The sequence below is a fragment of the Xylocopa sonorina genome, chromosome 6, assembly GCF_050948175.1.
Source record: "Xylocopa sonorina isolate GNS202 chromosome 6, iyXylSono1_principal, whole genome shotgun sequence".
NCBI lineage: Eukaryota > Metazoa > Arthropoda > Insecta > Hymenoptera > Apidae > Xylocopa > Xylocopa sonorina.
In genome coordinates this window covers 8,463,614-8,478,952 of record NC_135198.1, presented here as the reverse complement: position 1 = coordinate 8,478,952, position 15,339 = coordinate 8,463,614, and the positions used below count along the sequence as shown (strand labels likewise).

Sequence of the window (15,339 nt, the reverse complement as noted above, 5' to 3'; positions counted from 1 at the left end):
GTTTCCTAAATAAAACCGCGTTACAGCGGCAGACGGCGGTCGCGAAAGCGGTCGGAAAAATGAATAGAACCGGGGAAACGCGATTACAAGCGACGGAGCGCACCTTTTTCCCACCAGGCTGACAAAGCGTCCGCGGCCGTGCGTGCATGCACGGGTACATACGTACGTACAGAACATCAGGATGTCGCGGACAAGCGGGGAACAAGAAGCGGGAGCGAGAAGGCGACGCGTGGATAAAAGCGAGAAACGGGCGTGCGGACGGCGAACAGGGTGCGGCGGGGACGTAGGGTGGCGGAGGTTAAACTTTTCCAACATTACGATTCAGCGGGCAACGCGGCTTTTGGAAAAAAAGCATCGATCCTGGCTCACCTTACTGGCCACGGGACGTTCCCACTCCCTCGGACGCGGCTCGGCTATTCTTTTCTCTCGGTTCGTTCTCTCGGTCATCGCGTATGCCAGCCGCGCGCGTAAGGGACTTCCTTCGTGCACTGACAATCATCGGGTGGAACGTAGTCATCGTCTGCGACGCTCGAAGACGTCCAAGTATACGTGACGATTTACGTGAACACCGGAAGCTGGTCGAACGTGAGATCGAGCCTGTAGGGAACACGGAGGACCGATATCGATTCTAGGCGATGAACGTTGGGAACCAGACGTTTCGGGCGTTTCGCCCCTCTACGTTTTTTTTTTTTTTAGCAGAGGAATTAGAGGTTCTATTAATTTCGTCGTTGCTGAGAGATCGATGGGGTTTAGCTACGTTTGTTGGGGACGGATGGGGTAGTTTTGATCCATTGAGAGAGATTGCGAGTCTCTTGAGAAATTTCACAGAGCTTCCAGATTAAAGTTTCCACGTGAATTTTTGATCGATGTAGTCGAGCTGATGTTCTTTATTTCTAGCGAATTTTCATAATTTTAGCGAGGTAGTAGTTCCGTATTGTTCGAAAATGAATTTTCATGTACTGGGTGGTTCAAAGACTTCAAAGACACGTGAAAACTAACTGTGAAAATTCATTATTGTTAAAATTAGTGGTGAGTATTATTTAAGACCAGTAGATGGTAGACAATCTCGATTTTCCAACAAATTTTGGCCAGATAACAAGTAGAATTAAACGACTCGTGCGAGATAGCGATTTTAACGAAGTAACTAAGCTAATAACTCTCGATACAGCGAGATTAAGATGGTATCGCGTATCCGAGCGTCTTATACCCCGGCTCCTCGCGAAGATTTCGAGGTTTCTCTCCGGTTTCGTGGGCCACGATCGCCCTGATAAAAACTCATTAAAGTTTCAAATTGACCGGAGCGCCGACTCTTTGAAGTCTTCCATAAGGAACTTCTCCGTCTGCGAGTTTCCCTCGAAATTCTCGGATGCAATGAGAATGCCACGCCGCCGGTGCAAGTTAAGTTACCCCGTCGAGTGTTTCGAACTTGAAACGCGACCGTCCGCTCGAAATACGGTTGCCGATATTCTCGGTTTAATAGAATGGGGTTGTTAAACGTTGGGACTGAGGGAAATTAACAGCGGGCACCGCTTGTTTCCCAGGAAATTCAACGGAGAACAAATCTCTTATACTTCTCGAGGAGAAGTCACGATACAAATGCACAAAGCAATTTGTTGTTTCGGCAAGGAGCAAGGGTATCCGAATTTCAAGAGTCAATTGCACGAAACAACTGACTCTGCCGTTTAATTTTATCGCACACAGTCGCGCATTAAATGCGGCAAACCTCGAATCTCGTCCAACTGAATCTACCCCTACAATTTCGCTCTAGCGCGACAGCATTGCCATCATTTTTCCAACACCAAGGCAGACATCGACACTCCTATACAATCGTACCGCGTTTTCCTTTCCTGTCCCTCTTTGCGGCGGCAGACGATGATCGCAGAAAAACGAAGAGGAACGTATCTACCGTGGCGATCGAACAATAGCCAGCACAGATAGTAATTTAACGGGTCGAGAAAAACAAAGGGCATATCTCAAGCGCGTTTTCTTCCGCCTATCGTAAGAAATATCGTCAACCCTCTGGGGGTTGTTTCTCTCTCTCTCTCTCTCTCTCTCTCTCTCTCTCTCTGTCTGTCTCTACTGCAAGAGTCGCGTGGCTCCGCGCGTATGCCTCCGGAGAGATCGATAGGCTTCTCTCCCTACCGATAAGGGTGGAACGATTAACGTGGTAATGACGTAGCCGAGGAGTGCAAAGGCCCTCGAGGAAGACTCGACGGCGCCTGGAAAAGGGAAAGGTGGTATTCGACCGACTGCGAAGAACCGACGCCGGGTAAACCGGACGTGTCTCTCTCTCTTCCATCGGGCCGTGCTAATTTCGAATCTGCTCGTTGTTCCGGCCAACGCGCCGACAAAGCTTTGATGCCACGGTACAGTGCAAAAAACGAAGATAAAAAAGAAAAAGGAGGGGAAAAAAAAGGAGAGAAGAAAACGCGACAGGCGGGAGAACAAGGAAGTGAACGGACAGGGAGACTGCGGTGCGCGCGGAGAAGGAAGGGAGGCAGAGGGACACGTAGAGGGTCGAGGAAAAATGAAACTATCGATGTAAAATAGCGGGAAAAAAAGGGTTCGCGGGCGGAAGAGCGATGCATCTGTGTCGATTTTTAATGAAATTTCCCTCGGTTAATTCACTTTGCTTTGATTTTCTTTCGGAAGTCTACGATCCCCTCTCTTTCTCTCTTTTTGTTCACAAAGCGTATTTCACTTCCTCTTTTTCCCTTCCCGGTTCTCGTGCAACCCTCTGTGCGCATCCGAACGATATTTTCGAGAGCAGTCGCGGTCCCATTTTTCCGCAACGATCGCTGCTCGTTCCGCGGGGGTGCACCAACTGAATCAAGAATTTTCCAACGACGATTCTCGATCGTTCTTGCGGAGAATGTTTGCCGTTGACGCTATCGCAATCCCGTGGATGTGCTCCACTCGACGATGAATTTTATACACACGCAACATTGTCCTTCTGTGCGATAAATTTATAAAAGTAGAAAATTTCCTTCGGAACGATATACTTTACTACGGCCACGCGTTTCGTTGCGCAATCGAACTGAACTTCGTATTTTAATGCACTCTCTCCCATGTTCCGTGTTAACTTTCGTGGCTTATCCCAGATGTTGTACACGCGTGTTGCCTCGGATAAGTCCGGAATATAGATAAACGCGATAGATAGGCGGTACAATAGATAACCCTGTTCGTTCTCGTAATAGTTTCCATCGAAAGTATTAACGTATTATTCGGATAGGTGCATAGTGTACCGCTGTAGTTGCCCGTCGTGTTCATTTTTCAGACATCCTATTATCTCGGGAAATTCGTTATGTAATCGGATTAAGTTCCCTATTAGCTCGTGTAATACCCACGGGTTACACTTGGTGCGGTACGTACAGTACCTGTTGGCTTTGGGAGATGCCCGTCAACCTCGAAATTGGAAAATTACGTTTGCAGCGAACAGAGGGAATATATTTATGATTACGACGATGATGAACGTGGAAAATCCACGCGGAAAATGTATCCGCGATCTAATAATCGCAGTGTTCTCATACCATTTCCAGTTGTTTGCTTGTTGCGTTCTATCTAGTCGCGAACAGTCTCTCACTGCGATCGCACCTTTGACACTCGCAGCGAACCCTACGGATTATCACACGTCTAGTTTCCAGAGTCATCGCAGCAAGTTCCAACGGCATTACAATGCTATGTGAAACCCGTGCACTGCTAGATTCATACCAAATCGAGTGCGCACATACCATTACGCGATATGTACTCCGTCGAGCTACGATCAGCCTCGTGTAAAGCGTATCAATTTCGCGAGAGCAGAGCATTCGAATGGAAAATCCGTTTCGTAGGATCGTGTATCTCTCACAGCTGATCCTCATGCCAATCGCCGCGCGCCTGTACGTACACCTACCACCTCTAATCTCAATGTTAACTTTTATATCCGCTCGCGCGTTTAAATGTACGACACGGTCCACCTCTGTCCACCCCCTATCGTTACCTATGCGGGAACTGAAATTCTGAAAACTCCAAACGATAAAACTCGATTTCCACCACGGGGACGGAGCCCAACTCGGCGACGCGCGCCTCGACTACCAAATGAATTTCTCAAACTCGACGACGTCCGTGCAGCGTGTCATAAACTTCGACGGCAACTAGCTCTAAGAGCTGTTAACTCGTCGGCGGAGTCGTAACGAGCGCGCACAGGTACCGGTTACGCGCACTGTTCGGGCAATTAGACCTGCAGCGGCCGAACAATTCCGCTTCATCGATATTTATCGTTAACGAGGTCGTATCGTTAATCACTCCCGACCGCAATTATCTTCGTTAAGAAGAAATCATTATTTGCACGATCGTATCGTGATTTATGGAAATGAACATTACACGAAACTCAGACTGTACCACGTTTCGATTCGATCGAAATAGGGAGCAAATTTTAAGATACAACATTATCGATGATATCGTGGAACGTGGAGCTTGGAAGGATTAGTTACGAGAGACCAGCGCAGAGGTATATTTTAAAAGGAACTGAAAAACCACTGATACGTTATGTAAATGGGTGTTTGACTAACGTGTCCTGGTGTGTCGCGGGAAATCGTTACGCTCATTGATACCACGGCGTTCCGATAGCGGATCTTCGATCGATCGCCGTTCGTTACGCGAATTTCCATTCAATCTCGACCTACATACAGGCCGCTTTCATGCGGTTGCACCATAAGGAAAGTTCCGCGGCGGCCCAAGAAAATTGCCAATAAATTCTCGCACGCGCCGCTTCCTCGCGTTACGTAGCCTGCTGCTGTCGTTATTAATTCGGTCGTTGTACTCGCGCCCGGCACCGTCGATCGATCCGTTTCGGTGAGAACGGACTCTGGTCATCGATTCGCTCGGTAGCGCGTCTAGTGGCCCCTTCGACTTTCGCGGCTTGGCGAACCTTTAACGACGCCTACCGTTTCATTCCTCCATTAACGACGAGACGAACAAACATTCGCAGGAAACCTCGAATACGATAGAAATGAATTTTTCTCTGAGAATAGTTAGCTGGGAACTAGATCTGTAAAATGTGTCAGCTGATCGCATCGAGAAATCACTTAACTCGTTTTAACGCTGACCAAGAGATTTCCCGGGGTTTAAGTTCGCTAATCTTTCCGAGGCTTTTCAACCTTCAGCCCTGAACCCTTTATCTGGTATCGACAATTTGTTAGACGCCTTTGTAATCGCTCCTCTCCATCGTATTACCGTTCGCGATTTACTTTTAACGGCTATGAAATTACTGTTAACGGGCCTTTCATGCCGCAGAAGGCGGAAGGAACAGCATCGAAGTTAGATCAACGGTGTGCCATACCGCCAGGCTAACTACCTCCAACTTCCCACATGAAAATTAATCATCGTTTAACACAGGTAAGTTCGTTATTAACGTCTGCGTGGAATAGAGTGGATTTGTTTCGAAGTTATCGTGTAAATCATTCAGATTGTCGGAAAATTATTTATATACCTTTCAGCGAGCTTTACATCGCGACGGATTGATGCTCGCGAGAACTGTGCGAATCTGTGTCACGATCTGATATGAAAAACGATTTCGAGGAAGAAAATACGCGACTTTAGAGCAGTTTCACAAAAGATTCTGAGGAGGGAGGGAAACGTCAGTTCGTTCGCATTCAGTTTTTGCGCTGCGCGTAACACGCGAAATCTGTCTCGAGTACAGATTGAATTTAACCGTGATTTCGCAGCCCATTGAGTCGCGCGATTCGCACAGTGAAAAGACGGCTTTCACACCGCGACTTAACACTGTGAGACTGTTTAGGGATGAACGTGTACAAGAATGACTGCGATTAAAATAGACCCAGCGCGAGTGAGGAATTGCTTCTCTGCATACGTCTGTTTGCCGGCACGTTCAAAACGCGCCGCGACCGAAATAGCAAAACGCAATCGAGTCGTTTCGAGTATCGTCGAGTTATCGACGCGATGACAAATCGCCAGGAAAATGTTCACTGGAAAACTTTCTCTCGACTAATTAAATTTATATATAATTTTGAACAGCTAGAAAATTAATGAAATACAATCAAGTTCCTTCGGAAGTTGAAACCAGCCCGAAACGAGGCAATTATATACACCCGTCTTAGATCTAGCCAGCTGGAAATCAAATTATCCGATCCCAGCTAATCGCTAACTACACTGGTAACTACTAACTCTGACTATTAATGATCGCCAAGTTCGGACCGGCGAATTCTTGTTCCGAACTCTGTTTTCCGAGATACAACCTGACTTACCCCACGCGAACTGTTCTTAAGCTAATATTTGTTCGTGATTGGATAGAAACTTCTTACCGATGCTAATCGATACGCGGATCTATTCGCAGAGTCAGCAACGAAAGTATACAGCTAAATTTAAATCGAATTTGCAACTTTAATCAGCTACATCGATTACCCCGGGTCATTTAAATAATCATCACCGTCGCGAAGCGTTTGCGTTGCGAGATCCTGTAACGTGTACCGCCGCGAGCAGGTGTCTTCCTACGAAAGACCGGATACCGGAAGTCTGGACGAGTTGTATCGATCCTGGTCGGTTTACCCAGAGATTTGTCCCCGAAATAAATTCGCGGTGACGGTATCTCGCGACGGTGCGGTCTGGAGTATCGGGGCTCGATCGGTGGAGCGCATCGATCGCGGGATTTCGAGGTTTCCGGGCCAGCGCGGAAAGGTCAGCCGCTCGATACGGAGGCGGTTACGATGGAACGAAAATCCTGCGACGTGTGTTGAAACACCTGGCTGGATTCGCAGCGACGGAAGGCGTCCCGCGAATTTAATTCTGTCCCTCGAACCCGAATTTCATTCGCCCAGGCCGGCTCGCCTTTCGCGACCGTCGAGTCGCTCTGCCGGAAATTCGTCACGGTGCTCGTAATAAACCGTTCGAGATAATTGACCGCGGATCGAACGATTTCTTTCTCTCTGGCTCGCGCGACAGAGATTGCTTTCACGAGGCACGCTGCGTCCATTCTGGGGTAGAAAATGAAGTAATCGATGCGCGTCGGCTCGATCGTTGAGTGGTTTAACACAAGAAACGTCTTGTCGATCGGGGGAAGAAGTATCTACCGATAGAATAGATTGATCAGAATTATGAGTGACGGTGGAACCGTCTATTTTCGATCGGATGTGCATCGTAATTGCATTGCATTCAAATGAACGAAAGGGGATGGAGATTGAAGTTTTGCCAACAAATGTATAACCGATCTCCCAACTATTGTTATTTGTCTAATAACAAAATGGATACTGTATTGCCAACGGTATATCACCGACTGTTTCGCTAATGGAAATTACAATGTGGCTCATAGTTCATTCACACGCGTTGCGCGCTACTAAAACTTGACTTCTCTCTGACGTCCAATTCACCTACCCTTGCGAGCAACAAATGCGCCGTGCGACGACGTGTCTCTGAAACACTCGATAAAGCGCGCTAATGCATGTTTCAACAAACGTAGAAGCAAACACTTGAATCACGTGAGCTATCTTAAGACAAGACGCTAAAAGGGAGCGTCGAATACTCGGTTCGATGGCGAATACAAGGTACCTGGGTCGCAGCCGGACCGAAAATAGAATCTAGTTCCTACGAGGAGACACGCGAGGAAGCCCGATCGAAAAATAATCCCGTGTGGATCAGAACGATTCGGATTCGGGGTTTCTGGAGCACTCGGACACGATTTTAAAGGTCGACGACCTCTTCCACCCAGCGTCATTGTGCCGCGAGTTACGCGGTACCGGCTGGATATCGCTGAAATGCTATTAGGTTGCACTCGGAACGACTTCCTGGCGAGTTTAGCGAGCAGACCTGCCCTGGCGTACGTTTCCATCCGCCTCGTCCAAGTCTGGACGGTTCAGGAAAATTTACGAGACTTCCCGGACAAACTCCAAGCACGCGCCCCGCCTTACGAACACCCGTGGAAAAGTGCGACGCGTACGCGAAATAAAACAGCCGTAAACTTTTCTTTCGTCCGCGCGCGCCAACTGATTTTTCACTAGACTTCCGTGTCGATTTTCTTCGACAAACGACGGCAAGTTTGATCGGTCATAAATAACGTCGACAGCGTCGAGCCAAAGTTACGGGAGAACGGGAAATGGATACGATAAAGAAATATGACGTACACTTCGACGTTCGAAGATGCGCTCTTCTGATCCAAAGATCCACTATTTTTTACGTGCGAATTTCAATGCAACAGTCACCCTAAAACTTTACTTTACGACGTTACAAGAGCGCAACTCTGTCCGCTTCATCCCCTATTCCATTCTCCTTCGCGCCCGCGTTCCTCCACGGAACGCAGTGACACCAGGAAGCCTTCCGGTTGTCGTTCGATCTTCCTCGACTTCTTTTCGGCTAACAAAGACGGTCTCTCTCTTCAAGTCGCGTCCCTTTTGTCTGTACGTCGACATTATGCCTGACCCTACTTCTCCCTACGCCACTGTGTAAAAGGTTGGAGGGTAAAGTAGCTACTTCAGAGAACTATTGATAGCACTACCCAACGTGGCCTTTCAAAGATTCGCCTTGGTCTCTCGCGCTCCAACCCCATGCCAGCTTTTACTCGCCTATGCACCGGGTTCGTGCGTCCACGCACACACTAACGTACACGGAACTCTTAACCGTGTAACGATCGTGTTATTTTCATTACTGCCCAACTAGACAATGCCGCCGGCTTTTATTTCATTCGCATAATGCCCCCAACGCTCGATACTGCCGCGCGTCAGACTGATCGTTCCACGCTCGTCTAGTCGCCCAGTGTTGCTTATTGTCACTGGAATAGGTGTTATGCATTTTTCAGAAACGTTCGCACGCGTTTTCTAAGAAAAAAGGGTCGATTGTTCTCGTACGATTCAATGCTGTTATATGGAATTATCGAGGGGTATATTTATGTTCCCTTTGTAGCAGATGTTCTATTCTTGCCTTTATTTTCTTGTTCCTATCCTCGATGCAAATTTTTGGTCTTCCTCTATGAAAAAATACTCGTCGGGTACCTTCGAAATTAGGAATTCGGGAGATCGCGATTACGAGATTAATTGGAAAACTGTTTGCCAAGTTTCTTTGGGAGACCCTCCCTTCGAAGTAAGAATTTTCAATCCGTCGACGATCAAAGGAGCCTTTCATGTAAATTTCTTAAACCGAGAAATTGAAAAATCGCTAACCTATTTACACCGAGTTACCGTTCAATGTCTTCATTAACAGGGCTGAATGCTTTCCGGCGTTTAATATTTGCATCAAGAATGTGAGAATTACAAATAAACTTACCGACGACTACCGTGTCTACGTTTCAAACGTAGCTCGCACTTCGTTCGAAATATCTCAAACAAAATAAGCTACTGGTAGCGAGCTGTCGTGACACACGAAAATAAAGACATGGTTAATTAATTAGCGATACGTAGAGTTAACTGTCGGGGGTTACCTAGCAGGACGACGACCGACAGGTCATCATAAATCGCGAGCCCAACTCGAAGCGTAAAAAGTCTGGCACGCAGACATTTTATTACCGTGAAAATAAATTCGAAAGACAACTTTCTAACAGCCGGCGAACACCTGGTAAGACTGCGTCGAAACCCTGCCAGCAATTTTCATCGCCTCTAGACACCTTACGTATCTACGGACACGCCATTCATGAAAAACAAAAGTACGTACACTGACTAAATTCGCGAATCGTCACGATAACACGACGAAATTGATGATACGGACATGCCAGCGAGTTAAAAACGAGCAAACGTTCCAGCGTGCGTTGGCAGTAGTATTTGTAATTTTAGTGATACAAAATAAATTCATGAGGAACGTTTCTGCACGGCGGTATTCCGATCGTGTGCACACAACGTTACGCACGATAGGAGCACAGGTCGCAAACCGCATGCTCGATAACAAATAACCTGCCATATGCAGAGTATTCGAGCGGAACCGAGGATACGCGTACGCGTTTCGCCGTAATTACGATTCTCGATATTGTTTTCGGCCGCATTATTAGTTCGGATTCCAGGGAATACCGCCGGGCATCGCTAGGACGACGAATCGATACGATTCTGACGTCGTAGGGCTCGATCGACGCCCCGTGATACCATTCGCGTAAGAGATAAAAATTCCAACACGGCGAAGACCGAGGAAATGATAAAAATACGTAACCTACACCTTTAACTTTATAGTTTTACCTTTGAACAGTCGCATTTACTCGAGACAAATAACTCTCAAATAACCCCGATCGATATCCGTCACTCGACCTTTACGAGGAAGCCACTCGAGCCGCCAAAGGAAAGGGTTAAAGGTAATTGAAATTTCACCACTTCCGCTCGTTGATTACAGTGAACCGTAACACTTGAAAATGCGAACGATCGTTTCAATGCCATACACAGATGTAAAACCGGTAATGTCCCACGTTCCAGAATACGAACAATGGCTTCGTTCGTACGGCGAAGACAGAGAGAGAGAGAGAACAAAAAAAAAAAAAAAGAAAAAGAGAGAAACGGGGCATGTAATATAAATCAGACACGAGAACTATGCGTTCGATTTCCGAACGCGTACCAGGGGTGAAGCTCTCGCCAGTGGAAAAGGAAACAAAACTAACGGCGGCGGATTAAAAACGGATAGGTATAACCATCCTCTGTTTAATTTTCCAACCCTTGGTTCTGTTGCGGTGCTCCCGGTCAGAGGTGATTCGTCGGCGAATCGACCAGTCGAATCGAATCGAACGGAACGTTCGCTCCTTTATTTTCCACGAGGGAGGAATGAAGATAGATCCGTGAACTCGCGAACGTATAATCGAAAAGTTCGTTTGAACGCGAGAACGTGCAGGCGCATGATTTTATAGGCAGAACTGGGGAACCAACATGGCGGCGGAAGAAGTAAGCGCAGCAAACGAATTCAAAGAATCAAAATTCCTGTACAAGTTTTACATAGAAACATAAAACTGTTACCGTTTACAAAAATTGTCTGCGAAAATGTACAAAAGCTTAAACCTCCAACTCGATTGTATTTACAATTGTACAATAAAAGAATTTAACTGGATGAATGACTCGATTCATTTATCCTGACTATTATTTTCCCACATTTTTGTAACAAGTACGAATGAAAGTACAAAAAAATTATACCAAGCCCAGTCAAGGACAACAAATAGAGGTACGTAAAAGGGTGTTACCACGCTGCCGGTGTCTATTAATGTCGCGGGCCTATTTCCTCCGGATATATCTTGTTGCCGTGCGAAAATTTACCTCCCCAGGGGAATGGATATCGATCGATCCTGTGTCCCAGAGCCGAAAGCTACGAGACGGACAGAGACCGTTCGTTGAGGCGAGTTGGCGCGCGCGGAAGCGGGACGGACGGATCCATCGCGTTGCTTTTCACCGTGGTAACAGAGGGTGGAAACGGGACGGCGAAAGAAAAGAGGGGAACGAACGGCTGGATGGCTCGTTTATTAAAGTTTTCGAGCACGAACTCTTCCGAACGGCAACCAGTTGAATACACGTAAAAATGTTAAACACGATACTAACGGGGAACCAAAACAGAAGGGAGCAAGAAAGGATGGCGAAAATGGTGGACAGAAAAGAGAGATAGACGGGGGAGCGTATAATAAACGGGAAGACGGAAACTCGGCCGTCCGCGGGGGTTTTCTACCCGGTCGTTCCTTTTTTTTTCGTGTCCTTTCAGCAACTTTTCCCCGTTCTTGACGCATCGCGAGGAAGTTTGCGCCAGCGGCAAGAAAATAGGGGGCAAATAGACGAGGGGAGTGGATAAGCCATCGGAAAGTGTTCCGCGCGCTTGTTGGAAACTGGAACGACGTGGATACCAAGCGCTGTGTGCTTTCGTTCGACCGCTTGTTTACGAAAAACACCGGAAGACTTATGCGCGCGTAGACGTGCGCGAATCTCGAACGCGGAAGCTTCTGAACCGGAAACTCTTCGAAGGTTCCGAAGAGCCTGCGAATCCGCGCCGGGGTATAATCCGCGGAAAATATGGCTGCTGCACTCGAATAACCGGATTTCCACGACGGCACAGTTATTGTTTCGACGCTGAAATCGTTATTACCGATTGGAAAACTTTCGCGGCTAGCTTCCGGAACTGTCACAGTTTTCGACTCGCGTTCGTTCCGTAAGCTGGGTTCACACCAGCAACGTTTTTCAAATTTCGAAGCAATCGATGCGACGATGGAACATCTGGCGCGAAATTTAATGTGACTCGACCGCGACAGCTGAGCGGATTCTGGGAGAAATCCTTTAATCTGTTTTTCCTTCTATCCACGCGACAATGTTTTACAGCAGGATAAGGGAGACGGAAGAAGAGGAAACAGTACAAACGGAGGGTATATTTTTAAGTGGCCCCAGCTGGAGTATATTCCAAGATTAGATAATAAACCCTTCGCGTTCTGTTTCATTTAAGTCCTACAAACACTCTTCCAATTATCCGCCTATTCGGATTATTGAAAGAGATGGTTAATTCTCGTATTCGAGAAATCCTATCGTTCGTTTTGCAACTTTTTCGTTCTGGTTTCGTTGAACTACACGGTTACACGGAGGCTGGTATTATTTGCTTATTCTATTGTGCAAATTTATTGATTCTAATTAGCCTGTACTTTAACGGGTAACAATAAAAATTTCCAGCTAATTACAGTGTTAATTGTTTGTAATGACCTACTGCAGCGAAGATACGAGGCCATGTATGCCACTGGTTCTAAGTAGATATAAAATGAATTGGGTTAATACGACGTACCGTGAAGATAATTATTTTTATAGATAACAAAGTTAGTAATTGAAAAAATGGGGACAACCGATAGTAGTAAATATTTCACTGTCTTCGGGATTACGTAACAATTACTTGGTCTTGCTAGTCGAGTGATAAATGAGAATATTAGATAAACAGGAAGCGCATTAAAGTAATCCCCACCTCCTTAATTCTTTTAACAAGGGAAGGGTCCAAAGTGTTTCCGTCCTACGTCTCTCTTCTTTTACAAGATGATAGCGCGAGTAAATGTGCTTCTTACTACAACGTATAAAGAACCAAATATCGTACGATCGAAAATCGAAATCGTTACAGTCAATTAATCCAAACCCCGTCATTGCACCTCTACCAATAATTTATCAGTAATGAATCAAGTTTCCACCCTTAAGAGAACAATTCTCAAGTTCGCGACTTGTTAAGAAAAAATTGTCCAACCAATCCAATCCCAATAAATTGCTCGTAACAACCTGGTCCTAGAGAACTATTGGAGGGCTGGCAATCTTGGATAGAATTCTCTTCCTGGCCTGTTGGGCGGTCAGCAGGGGGCAATGTGTTAGGTAGAATCCGCAAATTCGAGGCACGTTTCGTCCAATGGCCCCGATAAACACGTGCGGGGACAAACCCGTTGGTCGGAAAAGGAAGGAAATCTGGACACCACCGTCATGGCTTCGATATACGGCTGGGCCATTAACGAACCGCCCCGCGTCTGACCGAAAGAACGCCTCGCGCCGCTGTCGATGGCCCAGGGGTAAAGTTCGCGGAGCACGTGGTGGCCAGATGCGCGCCCCTGTTGGTCCCAGGAATTACCAAAGGCCCCAAGATCCTTCTGCGCTCCATTCCGCGCGTGTGCACCGTTTACCGTTCGCATGAATAATCCATCGGCCCACCCGGTCTACGCCTCGGCCTGCTCACCTTACAATGGATTCGACTCGTCCGTACTCGTGGCCAACTCTCTGGTTAGGTGCCTCCGCTTTCGATCAGAGCACACGTGGTTTCGCGCGTGGAATTCGTTCGAGGGATTTGTTGCTAACTACGTGCGGACCAGGACCTCCTGAATTTTGCCCCGTCCAACCGCTGTTTTTAAGCCGCGTTCGATTCAATGGAACGACAAGCTGTCTAATAGTTGTTATCGTAGAGGTGGGAGAGAATGGTGCCACGAGTGTAGTCGTTTAGCATAGAGATTATCGTAATAGGGAGTCAGGGGATATAGTTGAATTGATGGGTGTAATTGAGAGCTACTCGGTTGATGTCTGACAAAATTGACGGTGGTGCGAAGGATTTGTCCCTGTGGCTTATTTGCCTGATAATGGGATTGATTCGCCGAGTCGAATATACGGCCGGTTGTCCAGAACCCTAACCGTACTCGGAGAATTTATTGTTTCGTGTGATGAATGCATTAAGGGGACTTATCGATGAGTAATAATTGCGGTAAATCTAGGTAGCCGAGTTGCGGAGGAAGTATAGAGGACTGAGATTAACGGCTGGAATTTGGGGATCATTTAATCGATGTCGTATATAATATTAACGATAGCGTTACAATCGTTATTGCACGATATTAGGAGAATGCGTTTTACACAAATTACAGTGATAAAATATAGCAATACAGTAACTACGGATCAAATATTTCAATATTTGAACAACGTTCCGATTATATTATAAAACCTAGCATGCACTAAAATTTATCGCAATTTTTGAGGGCCGTTGAGGAAAAATTCTCCACGGAACGAGTATGTTGGAGGACCTGTTCGTGCGAAACGCGAACGATCCTGTATGCAAATAATGCGATTAAAGCGACTAAAAGAAATGTAGCAACGGCCGTAGGTGCACACCGTCGACGGGAAATCGATTCAGGGCGAAGTAACTCCGCGCAGATAGGCAAGAAATAATAATCCACGGCGAAGGTAAATGCACGAGGGCCGGTTGAAAGCGTGTCGTCGACACGTGTTGCGCAAGCGATACGACTTCTCGTAAAATCATCGAGCGGCTCCGCGAAAACTCGTGAAAACGACCCTGTTCACGAACGATTGGCCTTTAAAGTCTCGCGATGAAAATGTGAAACGCTCGCCTCGACGTTGATTGCACGTTGAGCATTAATAAAACGTTCAGAGATACGTGATAAGAGAGGAGTTAATTAATATCAAACCAAACGGCGTCATTTCGTATCGAAAGATTCAACGGAAAAGTTCGTCGTATAAACTGAATAGTTTCGATGTTTGCTTTTCGCATACGTCACCTCAAAATACAGTATACCACTTCGTAAGAAGTTTCGAACCTACTTTTGCACTTTGAAGCGCGTGCAGTCGAGAACTTTTAACAGCTCCACTCGCGCTACAGCGAAGCCGATGGTGAAAAGGAAAGCGCGGAAGCCTCGAAAATAACAGGAGCAACAAAACCAAAGTGCACCCGAAAATGAGAAACGCAATAAAAATTCAACAGATCGCGATTCCCCGATAAATTACCTTCGCGAATTCTATCGTTCCCGATGCACGTACTCGTACGTACGGTCGAGGATCCTTTATTCACGAGGAAAGTCTGCTTGATAACGTTCCCTGATATCATTAATAACAAACAACATCCATCGTCGACGTACACAATGCCATCAATAGAGATCCAACATGAACCAGCAAAGAATAC

General features: G+C 46.6%; 2 protein-coding genes across 3 annotated transcripts in view; one reads left to right on the top strand and one right to left on the bottom strand.

Annotated features, from left to right (window-relative positions):
* Positions 1–613, top strand: part of Nhe2 (Na[+]/H[+] hydrogen exchanger 2) — a 250,996-nt gene extending 250,383 nt beyond the window's left edge. The window contains exon 18 of the transcript XR_013101951.1: positions 597–613. The gene's annotated coding sequence lies outside the window, so the exon portion shown is untranslated. The remainder of the gene's footprint in view (positions 1–596) is intronic.
* Positions 1–15,339, bottom strand: part of Src64b (Tyrosine-protein kinase Src64B) — a 49,622-nt gene that overhangs the window by 22,826 nt on the left and 11,457 nt on the right. The window lies entirely within an intron of this gene.